Below are 18,737 nucleotides of genomic sequence, written 5' to 3' on the forward strand. Positions count from 1 at the left end.
AAAAGTACCCAATTGTCATACTTGAGTAAAAGTAAAGATTCCTTAATAGAAAATGACTTAGGAGTTAGGCCCAGGTTGTAATATCATTTTAAGAACTTCAAACCTGGGCCTAACTCCCAAAAGAGCAATCTATCTTCCCCTCTCCTCTTCTCCATATTCTCTCCTTCCCCATCATGTCCCTCCCTCCCTCCCTCCCTCCCTCCCTCCCTCCCTCCCTCCCTCCCTCCCTCCCTCCCTCCCTCCCTCCCTCCCTCCCTCCATTGTTTAACTCTGTCCCATCCTGCTCTCTCCGGTCCTCTCTTCTCCTCTGCTCTCGCTCTCTCTGTCTGAAGGGAGACTCATCAATAACCCAGCAGTGCTCCATTAGCTGCCCCGTTGGGAGACACAACTCCTCCTGACACGTTCCACCTGCACAGCTGCTCTCAACACCCTCACAGTACAGTACAGTAGTACAGCACAGGACAGCACAGGACAGTACAGGACAGTAGTCCAGCACAGGACAGTACAGGACAGGAGAGGACAGTACAGGACAGCACAGGACAGGAGAGGACAGGACAGGACAGCACAGGACAGGAGAGGACAGGACAGGACAGCACAGGACAGGAGAGGACAGGACAGGACAGCACAGGACAGGAGAGGACAGGACAGCACAGGACAGTAGAGGACAGGACAGCACAGGACAGTAGAGGACAGGACAGCACAGGACAGTACAGGACAGCACAGGACAGTAGAGGACAGCACAGGACAGCACAGGACAGGAGAGGACAGCACAGGACAGTAGAGGACAGCACAGGACAGCACAGGACAGGAGAGGACAGCACAGGACAGTAGAGGACAGCACAGGACAGCACAGGACAGGAGAGGACAGTACAGGACAGCACAGGACAGGAGAGGACAGTACAGGACAGCACAGGACAGGAGAGGACAGGACAGCACAGGACAGTAGAGGACAGGACAGCACAGGACAGTAGAGGACAGGACAGCACAGGACAGTACAGTACAGGACAGCACAGGACAGTAGAGGACAGTACAGGACAGTACAGGACAGCACAGGACAGCACAGGACAGTAGAGGACAGTACAGCACAGGACAGGAGAGGACAGTACAGGACAGCACAGGACAGGAGAGGACAGTACAGGACAGGACAGCACAGGACAGTAGAGGACAGGACAGTAGAGGACAGTACAGGACAGCACAGGACAGGAGAGGACAGTACAGGACAGCACAGGACAGGAGAGGACAGTACAGGACAGGAGAGCACAGGACAGTAGAGGACAGTACAGTACAGTAGTAAAGCACAGGACAGGAGAGGACAGTACAGGACAGCACAGGACAGGAGAGGACAGTACAGGACAGGACAGGAGAGGACAGTACAGGACAGGAGAGGACAGCACAGGACAGGAGAGGACAGTACAGGACAGGACAGTACAGGACAGGACAGCACAGGACAGTAGAGGACAGGACAGTACAGTACAGTACAGTACAGGACAGTACAGGACAGCACAGGACAGGACAGCACAGGACAGTACAGGACAGTAATACAGCACAGGACAGGAGAGGACAGCACAGGACAGCACAGGACAGGACAGTACAGGACAGCACAGGACAGGAGAGGACAGCACAGGACAGGAGAGGACAGTACAGGACAGGAGAGGACAGTACAGGACAGCACAGGACAGCACAGGACAGTACAGGACAGTAGAGGACAGTAGAGGACAGGACAGTAGAAGACAGGACAGTAGAGGACAGCACAGGACAGGACAGGACAGTACAGGACAGTACAGGACAGCACAGGACAGTAGAGGACAGGACAGTACAGTACAGTAGAGGACAGGACAGTAGAGGACAGCACAGGACAGGAGAGGACAGTACAGGACAGGACAGGACAGGACAGTACAGGACAGGACAGCACATGACAGTAGAGGACAGGACAGTACAGTACAGTACAGGACAGGACAGCACAGGACAGGACAGCACAGGACAGTACAGGACAGTAATACAGCACAGGACAGGAGAGGACAGCACAGGAGACAGTACAGGACAGCACAGGACAGGACAGTACAGGACAGCACAGGACAGGAGAGGACAGCACAGGACAGGAGAGGACAGTACAGGACAGGAGAGGACAGTACAGGACAGCACAGGACAGCACAGGACAGTACAGGACAGTAGAGGACAGTAGAGGACAGGACAGTAGAGGACAGGACAGCACAGGACAGTAGAGGACAGGACAGGACAGTACAGGACAGTACAGGACAGCACAGGACAGTAGAGGACAGGACAGCACAGGACAGTAGAGGACAGGACAGTACAGGACAGTAGAGGACAGGACAGTAGAGAACAGCACAGGACAGTAGAGGACAGGACAGCACAGGACAGTAGAGGGCAGGACAGCACAGGACAGGACAGTAGAGAACAGTACAGGACAGGACAGTAGAGAACAGTACAGGACAGGACAGTAGAGAACAGTACAGGACAGTAGAGGACAGGACAGTAGAGGACAGGACAGTAGAAGACAGGACAGTAGAGGACAGCACAGCACAGTACAGGACAGTAGAGGACAGTACAGGACAGCACAGGACAGGACAGTACAGGACAGTACAGGACAGCACAGGACAGTAGAGGACAGGACAGTACAGGACAGTAGAGGACAGGACAGTAGAGGACAGTACAGGACAGCACAGGACAGTACAGGACAGTACAGGACAGTAGAGGACAGCACATGACAGCACAAGACAGGACAGCACAGGACAGGACAGTAAAGTACAGTACAGTAGTACAGCGCAGGACAGTAGAGGACAGTACAGGACAGTAGAGGACAGTACAGGCCAGTAGAGGACAGCACAGGACAGGAGAGGACGGGACAGTAAAGTACAGTACAGTAGTACAGCGCAGGACAGGAGAGGACAGTACAGAACAGCACAGGACAGTAGAGGACAGCACAGGACAGGAGAGGACAGTACAGGACAGGAGAGGACAGTAGAGGACAGTAAAGTACAGTACAGTAGTACAGCGCAGGACAGGAGAGGACAGCACAACACAGGACAGTAGAGGACAGGACAGTACAGGACAGGACAGGACAGGACAGTCAAGTACAGTACAGTAGTACAGCACAGGACAGGAGAGGACAGTACAGGACAGGAGAGGACAGCACAGGACAGGAGAGGACAGTACAGGACAGCACAGGACAGTAGAGGACAGTACAGGACAGTAGAGGACAGTACAGGACAGTAGAGGACAGTACAGTACAGTAGAGGACAGTACAGTACAGTAGAGGACAGGACAGTAGAGGATAGTACAGGACAGGACAGTACAGGACAGGACAGTAGAGGACAGGACAATACAGTACAGTACAGTCAATCTAAGAGAGTACAGCATAGCAGAATAGTACACAGCACATAGTCTTGACACTAAAGTAGAATCCATCATTGGTCTTGGATTACAGGACAATATTACAGTCAGTAGTAGTAGTAGTAGTAACACAGCTGATTCAACTAATCAACCAAACATTGCAGAATCGGGTGAGTTAGTGCTGGGCTGGAACAAAAGCCTGAAACACATCCCATAGCTCTGCAGGAGCAGACTTGGTGACCACTAGTGGTCTAGCTGCGTCTAGAGGTCTTTGTGAGGAGGTTGTGCAGGCAGTGTGAAACCTTTCATATCCCTTAGCATCTGTATGGCTCTCTGAATGTTGGCCTGCTCTCTTCCATGTGTGTCAAACTCAAGCTGTGTGTGTGAAGAGTGTGTGTGATGGCTAGTGTTGCGAATGCTGTGAGTTAATGTGTGTGTTTAATGTGCCCACGGCTAGCATTGCATACGCATTGGTGGGCAAGGCTGCTTCATGCACCATAACAGGAGAATATTAACAGGGGCATTTAGTGTAAAAATGACCACATTAACTTATAAACCACAAATGTTACATCACACGCTATGTTACATCATAGTCAACCAGGAATCATACTGTACATTGTCAGTCTGTCAGTCAGGGTTACCATGGTAGAGTTAGTCAGTCAGGGTTACCATGGTAGAGTTAGTCAGTCAGGGTTACCATGGTAGAGTCAGTCAGGGTTACCGTGGTAGAGTCAGTCAGGGTTACCATGGTAGAGTTAGTCAGTCAGGGTTACCATGGTAGAGTTAGTCAGTCAGGGTTACCGTGGTAGAGTCAGTCAGGGTTACCATGGTAGAGTCAGTCAGGGTTACCATGGTAGAGTCAGTCAGAGTTACCGTGGTAGAGTCAGTCAGGGTTACCGTGGTAGAGTCAGTCAGGGTTACCATGGTAGAGTCAGTCAGGGTTACCATGGTAGAGTCAGTCAGGGTTACCATGGTAGAGTCAGTCAGGGTTACCATGGTAGAGTCAGTCAGGGTTACCGTGGTAGAGTCAGTCAGGGTTACCATGGTAGAGTCAGTCAGGGTTACCATGGTAGAGTCAGTCAGGGTTACCGTGGTAGAGTCAGTCAGGGTTACCATGGTAGAGTTAGTCAGTCAGGGTTACCATGGTAGAGTCAGTCAGGGTTACCATGGTAGAGTCAGTCAGGGTTACCGTGGTAGAGTCAGTCAGGGTTACCGTGGTAGAGTCAGTCAGGGTTACCGTGGTAGAGTCAGTCAGGGTTACCATGGTAGAGTTAGTCAGGGTTACCCTGGTAGAGTCAGTCAGGGTTACCATGGTAGAGTTAGTCAGGGTTACCATGGTAGAGTCAGTCAGGGTTACCGTGGTAGAGTCAGTCAGGGTTACCGTGGTAGAGTCAGTCAGGGTTACCATGGTAGAGTCAGTCAGGGTTACCATGGTAGAGTTAGTCAGGGTTACCATGGTAGAGTTAGTCAGGGTTACCATGGTAGAGTCAGTCAGGGTTACCGTGGTAGAGTCAGTCAGGGTTACCATGGTAGAGTCAGTCAGGGTTACCGTGGTAGAGTCAGTCAGGGTTACCATGGTAGAGTCAGTCAGAGTTACCATGGTAGAGTCAGTCAGGGTTACCATGGTAGAGTCAGTCAGGGTTACCATGGTAGAGTCAGTCAGGGTTACCGTGGTAGTGTCAGTCAGGGTTACCGTGGTAGAGTCAGTCAGGGTTACCATGGTAGAGTCAGTCAGGGTTACAGTCAGAGTTACCATGGTAGAGTCAGTCAGGGTTACCGTGGTAGAGTCAGTCAGGGTTACCGTGGTAGAGTCAGTCAGGGTTACCATGGTAGAGTCAGTCAGGGTTACCGTGGTAGAGTCAGTCAGGGTTACCATGGTAGAGTCAGTCAGGGTTACCGTGGTAGAGTCAGTCAGGGTTACAATGGTAGAGTCAGTCATGGTTACCGTGGTAGAGTCAGTCAGGGTTACCGTGGTAGAGTCAGTCAGGTTTACCATGGTAGAGTCAGTCAGGGTTACCGTGGTAGAGTCAGTCAGGGTTACCGTGGTAGAGTCAGTCAGGGTTACCATGGTAGAGTCAGTCAGGGTTACCATGGTAGAGTCAGTCAGGGTTACCGTGGTAGAGTCAGTCAGGGTTACCATGGTAGAGTCAGTCAGGGTTACCATGGTAGAGTCAGTCAGGGTTACCATGGTAGAGTCAGTCAGGGTTACCGTGGTAGAGTCAGTCAGGGTTACCATGGTAGAGTTAGTCAGTCAGGGTTACCATGGTAGAGTCAGTCAGGGTTACCGTGGTAGAGTCAGTCAGGGTTACCATGGTATAGTTAGTCAGGGTTACCATGGTAGAGTTAGTCAGTCAGGGTTACCATGGTAGAGTTAGTCAGGGTTACCATGGTAGAGTTAGTCAGTCAGGGTTACCGTGGTAGAGTCAGTCAGGGTTACCATGGTAGAGTCAGTCAGTCAGGGTTACCGTGGTAGAGTCAGTCAGGGTTACCATGCTAGAGTCAGTCAGTCAGGGTTACCATGGTAGAGTTAGTCAGGGTTACCCTGGTAGAGTCAGTCAGGGTTACCGTGGTAGAGTCAGTCAGGGTTACCATGGTAGAGTCAGTCAGTCAGGGTTACCATGCTAGAGTCAGTCAGTCAGGGTTACCATGCTAGAGTCAGTCAGTCAGGGTTACCATGCTAGAGTCAGTCAGTCAGGGTTACCATGCTAGAGTCAGTCAGGCAGGGTTACCATGGTAGAGTCAGTCAGGGTTACCGTGGTAGAGTCAGTCAGGGTTACCGTGGTAGAGTCAGTCAGGGTTGGGCTGTGACGGTCATGACCTTTTGTCAGCCGGTAATTGTCATGCAAATGATTGCCGGTCTCACAATAATTCCAGGAACATAAGCATGTTTAACATCTCCAGGACTCCACCCATACAAGCAGGTGATGCACGCCTTTGGAACATCTATGTTTAAAGTCTTAAAAATATACACCACAATAAATCCATGATTTATTTTAGGCAGGTCTAAAGAAACATTATGAAATGAAGAATATGTATTTCAGAAGAACCGAATATGAGTAGACCAGTGGAGGCTCCTCAGAGGAGGAAGGTGAGGTTATCCTTTTTAGATAAAACTATTCTAAATATATTCACGTCACCAAATAATTGATTAAAACACAATACTTTGTTGATTGGTAATTGATTAATACACTGTTTTGCAATGAAGGTCTACAGTAGCCTCAGCAGCACTCTGTAGGGTAGCACCATGCTGTAGCCAGAGGACAGCTAGCTTCTGTCCTCCTCTGGGTACATTGACTTCGATACAAAACCTAGGAGGCTCTTGGTTCTCACCCCCTTCCATAGACTTACACAGTAGTTATGACAACTTCCGGAGGATGTCCTCCAACCTATCAGAGCTCTTGCAACATGAACTGACATGTTGTCCACCCAATCTGTAACGATCGTCTTCGGGAGAAAGAGAGGAGGACCAAAGCGCAGCGTGGTAAGTGTTCATGATGATGTTTTTAATAAAACTCAGAACACTAAACAAAACAATAAACGATGTGAACAACGAAACAGTACCGTGTGGCGACAAACACTGACATGGAAACAAACACCCACAAACCAAAAGTGAAACCCAGGCTACCTAACTATGATTCTCAATCAGGGACAACGATTGACAACTGCCTCTGATTGAGAATCATACCAGGCCGAACACAAAACCCCAACATAGAAAAACACACATATACAGCCCACCCCAACTCACGCCCTGACCATACTAAATAAAGACAAAACAAAGGAAATAAAGGTCAGAACGTGACACAATCAAAGGATTAGAGAATGAATCTAGTACTGAAAGCATAAGCTACAGCTAGCTAGCACTGCAGTGTATAAAATGTGTTGAGTAGTTTACTCAGAGAGAGAGAATGACAATAGTTGAACAGTTTTGAACAAACTAATTTCTTCCAAAACAGAGAGAGCTAACTATATTTGGTTGTATTTTTTTTTTTAACTTTCACTTAGCTAGCTGAATGCCAACACCCTCCTTAAACAGAGAGGGATGCTAAGTTAGCTAGCTGGCTAAGGCTATCCAACACTGCAACTCTTCCAAGTCAAGGTAAGCTTTCGGTTTTATTAATGTATTCCCACCGGGGCTTGCCGGTGTAACTGCTAAACTGCTTTCTGACTGTGCACTGTGCTGCATGATTGTAGCGGGTTTAATAACGTGTTAGTTCGTTCTAGTGGCTATGTTAACTATGAGTTGACAATGATGTAGGCTGTGTAGCGGTTAGCAGTCATGAAATTAAGGTTTGGAAAAGTTTTTTAGCCTGGTCACAAAGAGCTGATGTGTTGTGCACTAAAGTCCACAAGCGAAGGGAAAAGGTGAGAGGAGGAAAGTGCGTAGATAGTTACGAGAAGGAATTATAAACAGTACCATGAGCAAAGTGATCATGTTGTCTTGACATGGCTGCTATGAAAGTGAACTGTGTTTGCGTGTGATCAGGGCTGTATTCATTCCGCCAATTCTGTTGAAAAAAGTTTCTTAGACAGAAGCAAACGGAACGAAACTGGGATAAACATACACTACATGCTCGTCGAACATCTCATTCCAAAATCATGGGCATTAATATGGAGTTAGTCCCCCCTTTGCTGCTATAAATAACAGCCTCCACTCGTCTGGGAATGCTTTCCACTAGATGTTGGAACATTGCTGTGGGGACTTGCTTCCACTCAGCCACAAGAGCATTAGTGAGGTCAGGCACTGATGTTGGGCGATTAGGCCTGGCTCGCAGTCGGCATTCCAATTCATCCCAAAGGTGTTCGATGGGGTTGAGGTCAGGGCTCTGTGCAGGCCAGTCAAGTTCTTCCACACCGATCTTGACAAGCCATTTCTGTATGGACCTCGCTTTGTGCATGGGGCATTGTAAATGCTGAAACACGAAGGGCCTTCCCCAAACTGTTGCCACAAAGTTGGAAGCACAGAATTGTCTAGAATGTCATTGTATGCTGTAGCGTTAAGATTTCCCTTCACTGGAACTAAGGTGCCTAGCCCGAACCATGAAAAACAGCTCCATATTATTATTCCACCTCCACCAAACTTTACAGTTGGCACTATGCTTTCGAGCAGGTAGCGTTCTCCTGGCATCCGCCAAACCAGACACAGATTTGTCCGTCGGACTGCCATGATGGTGAAGCGTGATTCATCACTCCAGAGAATGCGTTTCCTTTGCTCCAGTTCAATGGCGTCGAGCTTTACACCACTCCAGCCGGCGCTTGGCATTGCGCATGGTGAGCTTAGGCTTGTGTGCGGCTGCTCGGCCATGGAAACCCATTTCTTGAAGCTCCCGATGAACAGTTCTTGTGCTGACGTTGCTTCCAGAGGCAGTTTGGAACTCGGACAGATGATTTTTACGCACTACGTGCTTCAGCACTTGGCGGTCCCGTTCTGTGAGCTTGTGTGGCCTACCAATTCGTGGCTGAGCCGTTGTTGCTCCTAGACATTTTCACTTTACAATAACAGCGCTTACAGTTGACCAGGGCAGCTCGAGCAGGGCAGAAATTTGAAACTCATCCCAAACCATCTCAATTGGGTTGAGGTCAGGTGATTGTGGAGGCCAGGTCATCTGATGCAGCGCTCCATCACTCTCCTTGGTCAAATAGTCCTTACACAGCCTGGAGGTGTGTTTTGGGTCATATTCCTGTTGAAAAACAAATGATAGTCCCTCTAAGCGCAAACCAGATGGGATGGCGTATTGCTGCAGAATGCGGTGGTAGCCATGCTGGTTAAGTGTGCCTTAAATTCTAAATAGATCATTGACAGTGTCATCAGCACAGCACCACCACACCATCACACATCCTCCTCCATGCTTCACGGTGGGAACCATACATGCAAAGATCATCCGTTCACCTACTCTGTGTCTCACAAAGACACGGCTGTCTCAAATTTGGACTCATCAGACCAAAGGACAGATTTCCACCTGTCTAATGTCCATTGCTCATGTTTCTTGGCCCAAGCAAGTCTCTTTTTCTCATGAGTGTCCTTTAGTAGTGGTTTCTTTGCAGTGATTTTAACACGAAGGCCTGATTCACACAGTCTCATCTGAACAGTTAAGATGTGTCTGTTACTTGAACTCTGTGAAGCATTTAATTGGGCTGCAATCTGAGGTGTAGTTAACTCTAATGAACTTAACCTCTGCAGCAGAGCTAATTCTGGGTCCTCCTTTCCTGCGACGGTCCTCATGAGAGCCACTTTCATCATAGCGCTTGATGGTTTTTGCGACTGCACTTGAAGAAACTTGAAATGTTCCGGATTGACTGACCTTCATGTCTTAAAGTAATGATGGACTGTCATTTATCTTTGTTTATTTGAGCTGTTTTTGCCATAATATGGACTTGGTCTTTTACCAAATAGGGCTATTTTTTTACTTTTTTATTTCACCTTTATTTAACCACGTAGGCAGTTGAGAACAAGTTCTCATTTACAACTGCGACCTGGTCAAGATAAAGCAAAGCAGTGCGACACAAACAACGACACAGACTTACACATGGAATAAACAAACGTACAGTCAATAACACAATAGAAAAGTCTATATACAGTGTGTGCAAATGAGGTAAGATTAGGGAGGTAAGGCAATACATAGGCCATAGTGATGAAATAATTACAATTTAGCAATTAAACACTGGAGTGATAGATGTGCAGAAGATGAATGTGCAAGTAGAGATACTGGGGTGCAAAGGAGTAAAGAAATTGGGATGAATTAGTTGGATGGGCTATTTACAGATTGGCTATGTACAGGTGCAATGATCTGTGTACAGGTTCAATGATCTGATTTCTATCTTCTGTATATCACCCCTACCTTGTCACAACACAACTGATTGACTCAAACGCATTCACTTCTTGGAACTATAGGGGGTGCTGTTCCGCATTAGCATATTTGGGTCTCCAAATTAAACTGCCTCGTGCTAAATTCTTGATCGTACAATATGCATATTATTGTTATTATTGGATAGAAAACACTTTCTAGTTTCTATAGAAGTTGGAATTTTGTCTCTGAGTGGTACAGAACAATATCTACAGCACTTTTCATGACAGGGGTCAGATTTCAGAAATTTTTACCCCTGATCTGGAGTCTGTTTTTAAGGCGACAGTGAATGCTATGAAGAAACCGACACTGCCTACGTCTTCCTCTGGGTGTCTGTACGTCATCACGTTTTGAATGGAATCGATTGCACAATCACAGCCATTATAAAAGAACAAAATGTATAGGGACCTCCCTTTCTCGTCGCGCGCCTGAAGCGTGAAGGACATCGGACTTGCCTCATTCCAAATCGTTGTCTAACCAGCAATATTTCTCCGGTCATGTTTTCAGTCGTTATAGTTGTTAAAAACATCATAATGTAGTTCATTTGAACCGTTTTATAGCAATTTATATCCGTTTAGTGCGATTCTGAGGAATTTATTTGTCGTGCACTCTGAAAGTTTGGGCACGTTTTGTGGTCCCGTTCGATCGTTAGTGGATATTTCGAAGGACAGAGGACATCTATCGACCAAAAGAAGATTACAACATAGAAAGGATACATTGCCCAAGAATCTGATGGAAGAACAGCTCAAAGTAAGCAATATTTAATATGATAAATCGTTGTTCTGTCGAAATATTTTAAACGCATATTTCGCCATTTTGTTTGTTATCGCGTCACTTGGCGAACCCTGTATTGAAAAGTAAGGATAATTTTTTAAAATGTAAGTCAGCGGTTGCATTAAGAACTAATTTGTCTTTCGATTCCTGTCAACCCTGTATTTTTTAGTCAAGTATATGATTAGCTTTCAATTAAACTAGATCACTCTGATAGATGACGTCAGACATATTGAGGCTTGATTTCCTAGTATTTTTATTGTGTAACCACGGTTTTGTATGGCTAAATATGCACCTTTTCGAACAAACTGTATATGTATGTTGTAAAATGATGTTACAGGAGTGTCATCGGAAGAATTCTGAGAAGGTTAGTGAAAAAATTAATATATTTTGGCGGTGATTACGTTATAGCGCTCTTTGGCTGGAATCGATGGTCTGGTAACGTTTGCACATGTGGTATGCTAACTTATCGATTTATTGTGTTTTCGCTGTAAAACGCTTAGAAAATCTGAAATATTGTCTGGAATCACAAGATCTGGGTCTTTCCATTGCTATGCTTTGTCTATTCTTATGAAATGTTTTATTAAGAGTAAATTGGTCATACACGTTGCTCTATCTAGTAATTCTAGTCGTCTTGTGATGGTCGGTGCAATTGTAAACTGTGATTTCTACCTGAAATATGCACTTTTTTCTAACAAAACCTATCCTATACCATAAATATGTTATCAGACTGTCATCTGAAGAGGTTTTTTCTTGGTTAGTGGCTATAAATATCTTAGTTTAGCCGAATTGGTGATAGCACTGAAGTAGTAAGAAACTGATGGAGTTAGAAAAGTGGTGTATTTTGCTAACGTGTTTAGCTAATAGATTTACATATTTTGTCTTCCCTGTAAAACATTTTAAAAATCTGAAATGGTGGCTTTATTCACAAGATCTGTATCTTTCATCTGGTGTCTTGGACTTGTGATTTAATGATATTTAGATGCTACTATCTACTTGTGAAGCTATGCTAGCTATGCTAATCAGTGTGTGGGGGGGGTGGGGGGTGATCCCGGACCCGGGGTAGAGGCTCGTGAAAGGTTAAGAAGGAAATAAATTCCACAAATTAACTTTTAACAAGGCACACCTGTTAATTGAAATGCATTCCAGGTGACTACCTCATGAAACTGGTTGAGAGAATGCTAAGAGTGTGCAAAGCTGTCTTAAAGGCAAAGGGTGGCTACTTTGAAGAATCTCAAATATGAAATGTATTTTGATTTGTTGAACACTTTTTTGGTTACTACATGATTCCATATGTGTATTTCATAGTTTTGATGTCTTCACTATTATTCTACAATGTAGAACATAGTACAAAATAAAGAAAAACCCTTGAATGAGTAGGTGTGTCCAGACGGTTGACTGGTGCTGTATATAGTGTACCTGAACTTGTCCAATAGAAACTCTTCTTTGCAGCTGTTGGACTAATGATTCCACCCCAGCTCAGCTAGATGCAGGCAGGAGTGTGTAAGGACTCAATGAATGTGTCACTGTCTGTCGCCTTGATTAATCAACATTCTCTCAACCTGTGCACACCTATGTTGTAAACTTTCATTTGTAGGCTAGTTTGTAGCAACCTCATGATGGGTATAGGGAACAGTTTAGTATCATGTAGTAGCCTAAACCCATCGATGTTACATTGAACTGGGTGAATGGAATATGAATAACAGTCATCCAATATACTGTAATAGAAATAAGGCCAGGCTCATGAAAACAAGAAATCCTCCCTCAACTTAAAGCACTGACCGCCACTGGAGTACTGTATGTTATCTGGCTATGCACCATGCTTTTGGCTGTAGGCTAGTTCATTTACCAGACAAGATATGCTGATAAGTCATGTGCAATTTTATTTATGTTATATGATTTTATAGTAAGAAGAATATAATTGAACTTAGTTGAATAAAATAGGATATTTTTACCATTCAAGAGTGAGTGCGCATATGAAGTGGCTATGTTGAGCATAAAAGTGATCATTTGAAGCAGGTCCTATATACTAGATTGTTATTTGGCAATTTGAGGTGTACAATTTGAGAAAATTACTTGCACTTGAATAGCGAATGGAGGAATCTTTCCCGCATTTCTCTTTTCAGTCCTGCAGGGTGACTACTCCAGTTTTATAGCGGTGCTAAATATTAGCAGCTCCTCTTTTTATGGGGAACCATCACAACTCTGCTTCCACACAGGATTGCATAAAGAAATGTCTTGGTTTATAAGAGCACTTATTTCCCCCCACGAATCAACCACTGTTCCAGCAGCAAGAAACATATTTCATTAAAGTGTTGACAGCCCCTCTCTCTGCACGCTCCAGAATGGGGACGAGATGGAAACGCACAGTGGTGAGATATTCTCCAGCTGAAGCTAATGTGTCATACTATTAATTATGACAATATAAAAAAATCCTTATTACTAGGCTATTCTAAATCAAATACAAAATGTATTATAATTGTAGGCTAACTCTGTAAGCCGACCTGCAGAGTCAATGAACCAACAGCACCGACTAGGCCTATACGTTTACTCCCAGACTCATGGATAGAAAGGTTGGAGCGTAGCATAAGGTAACCAGTCCATCCAGTATGCATAATAATACAGTCCACACTCAAAGGCCATTACTAGAATTAGTTTAATTTTGGAGTTTATGCTCGACCAATTATGTACCAAAGACATCTTAAATACTGGATATTTTCGATTAAATTAGCATTTAATGTCAGAGTGATTAGAGAGACAATAGAGCACTGAGTACCAGGCCATTAGCAACCTAACAGTCAGCGTTACCATGGTAGAGTCAGTCAGGGTTACAGTCAGAGTTACCATGGTAGAGTCAGTCAGGGTTACAGTCAGAGTTACCATGGTAGAGTCAGTCAGGGTTACAGTCAGAGGTACCATGGTAGAGTCAGTCAGGGTTACAGTCAGAGGTACCATGGTAGAGTCAGTCAGGGTTACAGTCAGAGTTACCATGGTAGAGTCAGTCAGGGTTACCATGGTAGAGTCAGTCAGGGTTACAGTCAGAGGTACCATGGTAGAGTCAGTCAGGGTTACAGTCAGAGTTACCATGGTAGAGTCTGTCAGGGTTACAGTCAGAGTTACCATGGTAGAGTCAGTCAGGGTTACAGTCAGAGTTACCGTGGTAGAGTCAGTCAGGGTTACAGTCAGAGTTACCATGGTAGAGTCAGTCAGGGTTACAGTCAGAGTTACCATGGTAGAGTCAGTCAGAGTTACCATGGTAGAGTCAGTCAGGGTTACAGTCAGAGTTACCGTGGTAGAGTCAGTCAGGGTTACAGTCAGAGTTACCATGGTAGAGTCAGTCAGGGTTACAGTCAGAGTTACCGTGGTAGAGTCAGTCAGGGTTACAGTCAGAGGTACCATGGTAGAGTCAGTCAGGGTTACAGTCAGAGGTACCATGGTAGAGTCAGTCAGGGTTACAGTCAGAGTTACCATGGTAGAGTCAGTCAGAGTTACCATGGTAGAGTCAGTCAGGGTTACAGTCAGAGTTACCATGGTAGAGTCAGTCAGGGTTACAGTCAGAGTTACCGTGGTAGAGTCAGTCAGGGTTACAGTCAGAGTTACCATGGTAGAGTCAGTCAGGGTTACAGTCAGAGTTACCGTGGTAGAGTCAGTCAGGGTTACAGTCAGAGTTACCATGGTAGAGTCAGTCAGGGTTACAGTCAGAGGTACCATGGTAGAGTCAGTCAGGGTTACAGTCAGAGGTACCATGGTAGAGTCAGTCAGGGTTACAGTCAGAGTTACCATGGTAGAGTCAGTCAGAGTTACCATGGTAGAGTCAGTCAGGGTTACAGTCAGAGTTACCATGGTAGAGTCAGTCAGGGTTACAGTCAGAGTTACCATGGTAGAGTCAGTCAGGGTTACAGTCAGAGGTACCATGGTAGAGTCAGTCAGGGTTACAGTCAGAGTTACCATGGTAGAGTCAGTCAGAGTTACCATGGTAGAGTCAGTCAGAGTTACCATGGTAGAGTCAGTCAGGGTTACAGTCAGAGTTACCATGGTAGAGTCAGTCAGGGTTACAGTCAGAGGTACCATGGTAGAGTCAGTCAGGGTTACAGTCAGAGTTACCATGGTAGAGTCAGTCAGAGTTACCATGGTAGAGTCAGTCAGAGTTACCATGGTAGAGTCAGTCAGGGTTACAGTCAGAGTTACCATGGTAGAGTCAGTCAGGGTTACAGTCAGAGTTACCGTGGTAGAGTCAGTCAGGGTTACCATGGTAGAGTCAGTCAGAGTTACCGTGGTAGAGTCAGTCAGGGTTACCATGGTAGAGTCAGTCAGGGTTACAGTCAGAGTTACCATGGTAGAGTCAGTCAGAGTTACCGTGGTAGAGTCAGTCAGGGTTACCATGGTAGAGTCAGTCAGGGTTACAGTCAGAGTTACCATGGTAGAGTCAGTCAGAGTTACTGTGGTAGAGTCAGTCAGGGTTACAGTCAGAGTTACCATGGTAGAGTCAGTCAGGGTTACAGTCAGCGTTACCATGGTAGAGTCAGTCAGGGTTATAGTCAGAGTTACCATGGTAGAGTCAGTCAGGGTTACAGTCAGCGTTACCATGGTAGAGTCAGTCAGGGTTATAGTCAGAGTTACCGTGGTAGAGTCAGTCAGGGTTACAGTCAGCGTTACCATGGTAGAGTCAGTCAGGGTTACAGTCAGGGTTACCATGGTAGAGTCAGTCAGGGTTACAGTCAGAGTTACCATGGTAGAGTCAGTCAGGGTTACAGTCAGCGTTACCATGGTAGAGTCAGTCAGGGTTACAGTCAGCGTTACCATGGTAGAGTCAGTCAGGGTTACCGTGGTAGAGTCAGTCAGGGTTACAGTCAGATAACTAACATTATCCTCTCTCTATGTCTCTCTCTGTCTCTATGCCCTTCTCAGCTATCTCTCTGTCTGCCTCCCCCCCCCTCTCTCTCTTCATACCTTTCCCCTCTCTGCTTCTTTGTTATTGAATATTTCTCAAATAAACAATTGTTATATTGTATTCTTCACATTCTGTGTCCATCCATCCATGTAATGGTTTAGTCATATTCAGTAATCCCCCATCGCCTCACTTTTCTGTGTGTACCCTGGTTCCTCTCTCTCCTGTGTGGCTGGTAGCCTGCTGGGTAAGTTGGGCCCCTGGCCCAGGGCCACACAGTCTGATGGTTGTGAGCACTAATAGAATATCAGCTTGCTACGCTAGCTTCCTCGCCCCACACTCCCTCTCATCTCAGTGCTCCGTCCGTCCGTCTCTGTGTGGCGCTGCCAGGGCCATATGTCTCCCCAACACCAGGCACGTTTAGCCAGCCAGACACCAGTTTGATCCCCTGGAACGCCAGATAGACAGGGAGGGGCTTAGGGGTTGTGTCTGGGAGCCTTCAGATAGGAGACTACAGGAGGGAACACGGAGGACTGTAGTTTCCTAGGATGAAGGTTTATTTATGTCATGGTAGTTCTGCGGGGGATCTGAAATTCATACGTGTAGTTTGTGTCTCTCGTGTAAGTCTGTGATGAGGGGTGCATATGTGCCTGTGAATATGCCTGTATTTCTATTCTGTCCATTTACTTTGCTGATTACTTCTTCAACAGAACCACCTTTGTCTGGCAGCAGATCACCATAAGAATATAAGAAGTTATTACTGATAGAGGACACCTCTTTCATCCTTTCTATCAAACGCCGTCTCCTCCTCCCTCTCTCCTCATTAGGTATACAGTATCTCTCTCCCCCTTCCTCCCTTCCTCCCTTCCTCACTCTTCTCTCTCTCTTCCATCTGTCTCTGCTTACCAGAGGGAGAAGAGCTGAGTAAGTGTGTGTGTGTATTTTATCATTCTAACTCACCTCTAATGAAATGTCAATACCAACCTCCACTACTGGTAAAATACACTACAACCACATCCATACATGAATGCCTATTCTGTAGAACCACACAGGAAGCGGATAGATGCAGGGAACAGGCTTCTTACCCACAGCTCAGACGGACGGACGGACGGACAGACTCTCATTGCAGTTCTGGTCCAGTGTATCTTCAACATGCTTGAATAGCAACCCAGCTCTTGATATGACCCTCTGTCAAACAGAGTTCCTCTGGCAGAGGTCAAGCTCCCTGGTGGCATTAGATAGTAGCAGAGTAACACTATCTCCTCTTAAGCTAAAGCTGGATGAACTGTATCTCTGCAGGCAGAACTAGGGTGGGGCGCTATTCAGATGTTCATACCATCATACTGTTTCTGTACCATACCGAGGTATACGGTATTACCGCAAGTGCACACAAGGGGCGCTATTTCTTTTTGAAATCAAATGTTTTTTATTTAGTAATAATAATTATTTAATAATAATATTATATATAAATATATATTTATTTTTTGACGTACAAAATAATTTAGGCAACATGGATTTTGATCCAGGAGGGGATTGAATGTCTCTGCTGTAATCAAGAAGCTTGATGTTGCCATCAAGCCACTTAGCTAGCAAACCAAATGCATTGCTGGAGCCCTGAGCTGGTATAATGTATCTGGAGCCCTGAGCTGATATAATGTATCTGGGGCCCTGAGCTGATATAATGTATCTGGGGCCCTGAGCTGATATAATGTATCTGGAGCCCTGAGCTGATATAATGTATCTGAGGCCCTGAGCTGGTATAATGTATCTGGAGCCCTGAGCTGGTATAATGTATCTGGAGCCCTGAGCTGGTATAATGTATCTGGGGCCCTGAGCTGATATAATGTATCTGGAGCCCTGAGCTGATATAATGTATCTGGGGCCCTGAGCTGATATAATGTATCTGGAGCCCTGAGCTGATATAATGTATCTGAGGCCCTGAGCTGATATAATGTATCTGGAGCCCTGAGCTGATATAATGTCTCTGGAGCCCTGAGCTGATATAATGTATCTGGAGCCCTGAGCTGATATAATGTATCTGGAGCCCTGAGCTGATATAATGTATCTGGAGCCCTGAGCTGATATAATGTCTCTGGAGCCCTGAGCTGATATAATGTATCTGGAGCCCTGAGCTGGTATAATGTATCTGGAGCCCTGAGCTGATATAATGTATCTGGAGCCCTGAGCTGGTATAATGTATCTGGAGCCCTGAGCTGATATAATGTATCTGGAGCCCTGAGCTGGTATAATGTCTCTGGAGCCCTGAGCTGATATAATGTATCTGGAGCCCTGAGCTGGTATAATGTATCTGGAGCCCTGAGCTGATATAATGTATCTGGAGCCCTGAGCTGGTATAATGTATCTGGAGCCCTGAGCTGATATAATGTATCTGGAGCCCTGAGCTGGTATAATGTATCTGGAGCCCTGAGCTGATATAATGTATCTGGAGCCCTGAGCTGATATAATGTATCTGGGGCCCTGAGCTGGTATAATGTATCTGGAGCCCTGAGCTGATATAATGTATCTGGAGCCCTGAGCTGATATAATGTATCTGGAGCCCTGAGCTGATACACCCCCCCAGCCGACGCTTGGTATTACACATGATGATCTTAGGCTTGTGTGTGGCTGCTCTGCCATGGAAACCACTTTTATGAAGCTCCTGACAAACAGTTCTTGTACTGACATTGCTTCCAGAGGCAGTTTGTCTGTAGTGAGTGTTGCACCTACGCGCTTCAGCACCCGGCGGTCACGTTCTGTGAGCTTGTGTGGTCTACCACTTCGCCTGAGCCATTGTTGCTCCTACACGTTTCCACTTCACAAAAACATCACTTACAGTTGACCGGGGCAGAAATTTGACAAACTGACTTGTTGGAAAGGTGGCATCC

Source organism: Salvelinus alpinus, chromosome 2 (assembly GCF_045679555.1).
Source record: "Salvelinus alpinus chromosome 2, SLU_Salpinus.1, whole genome shotgun sequence".
NCBI classification, from domain to species: domain Eukaryota; kingdom Metazoa; phylum Chordata; class Actinopteri; order Salmoniformes; family Salmonidae; genus Salvelinus; species Salvelinus alpinus.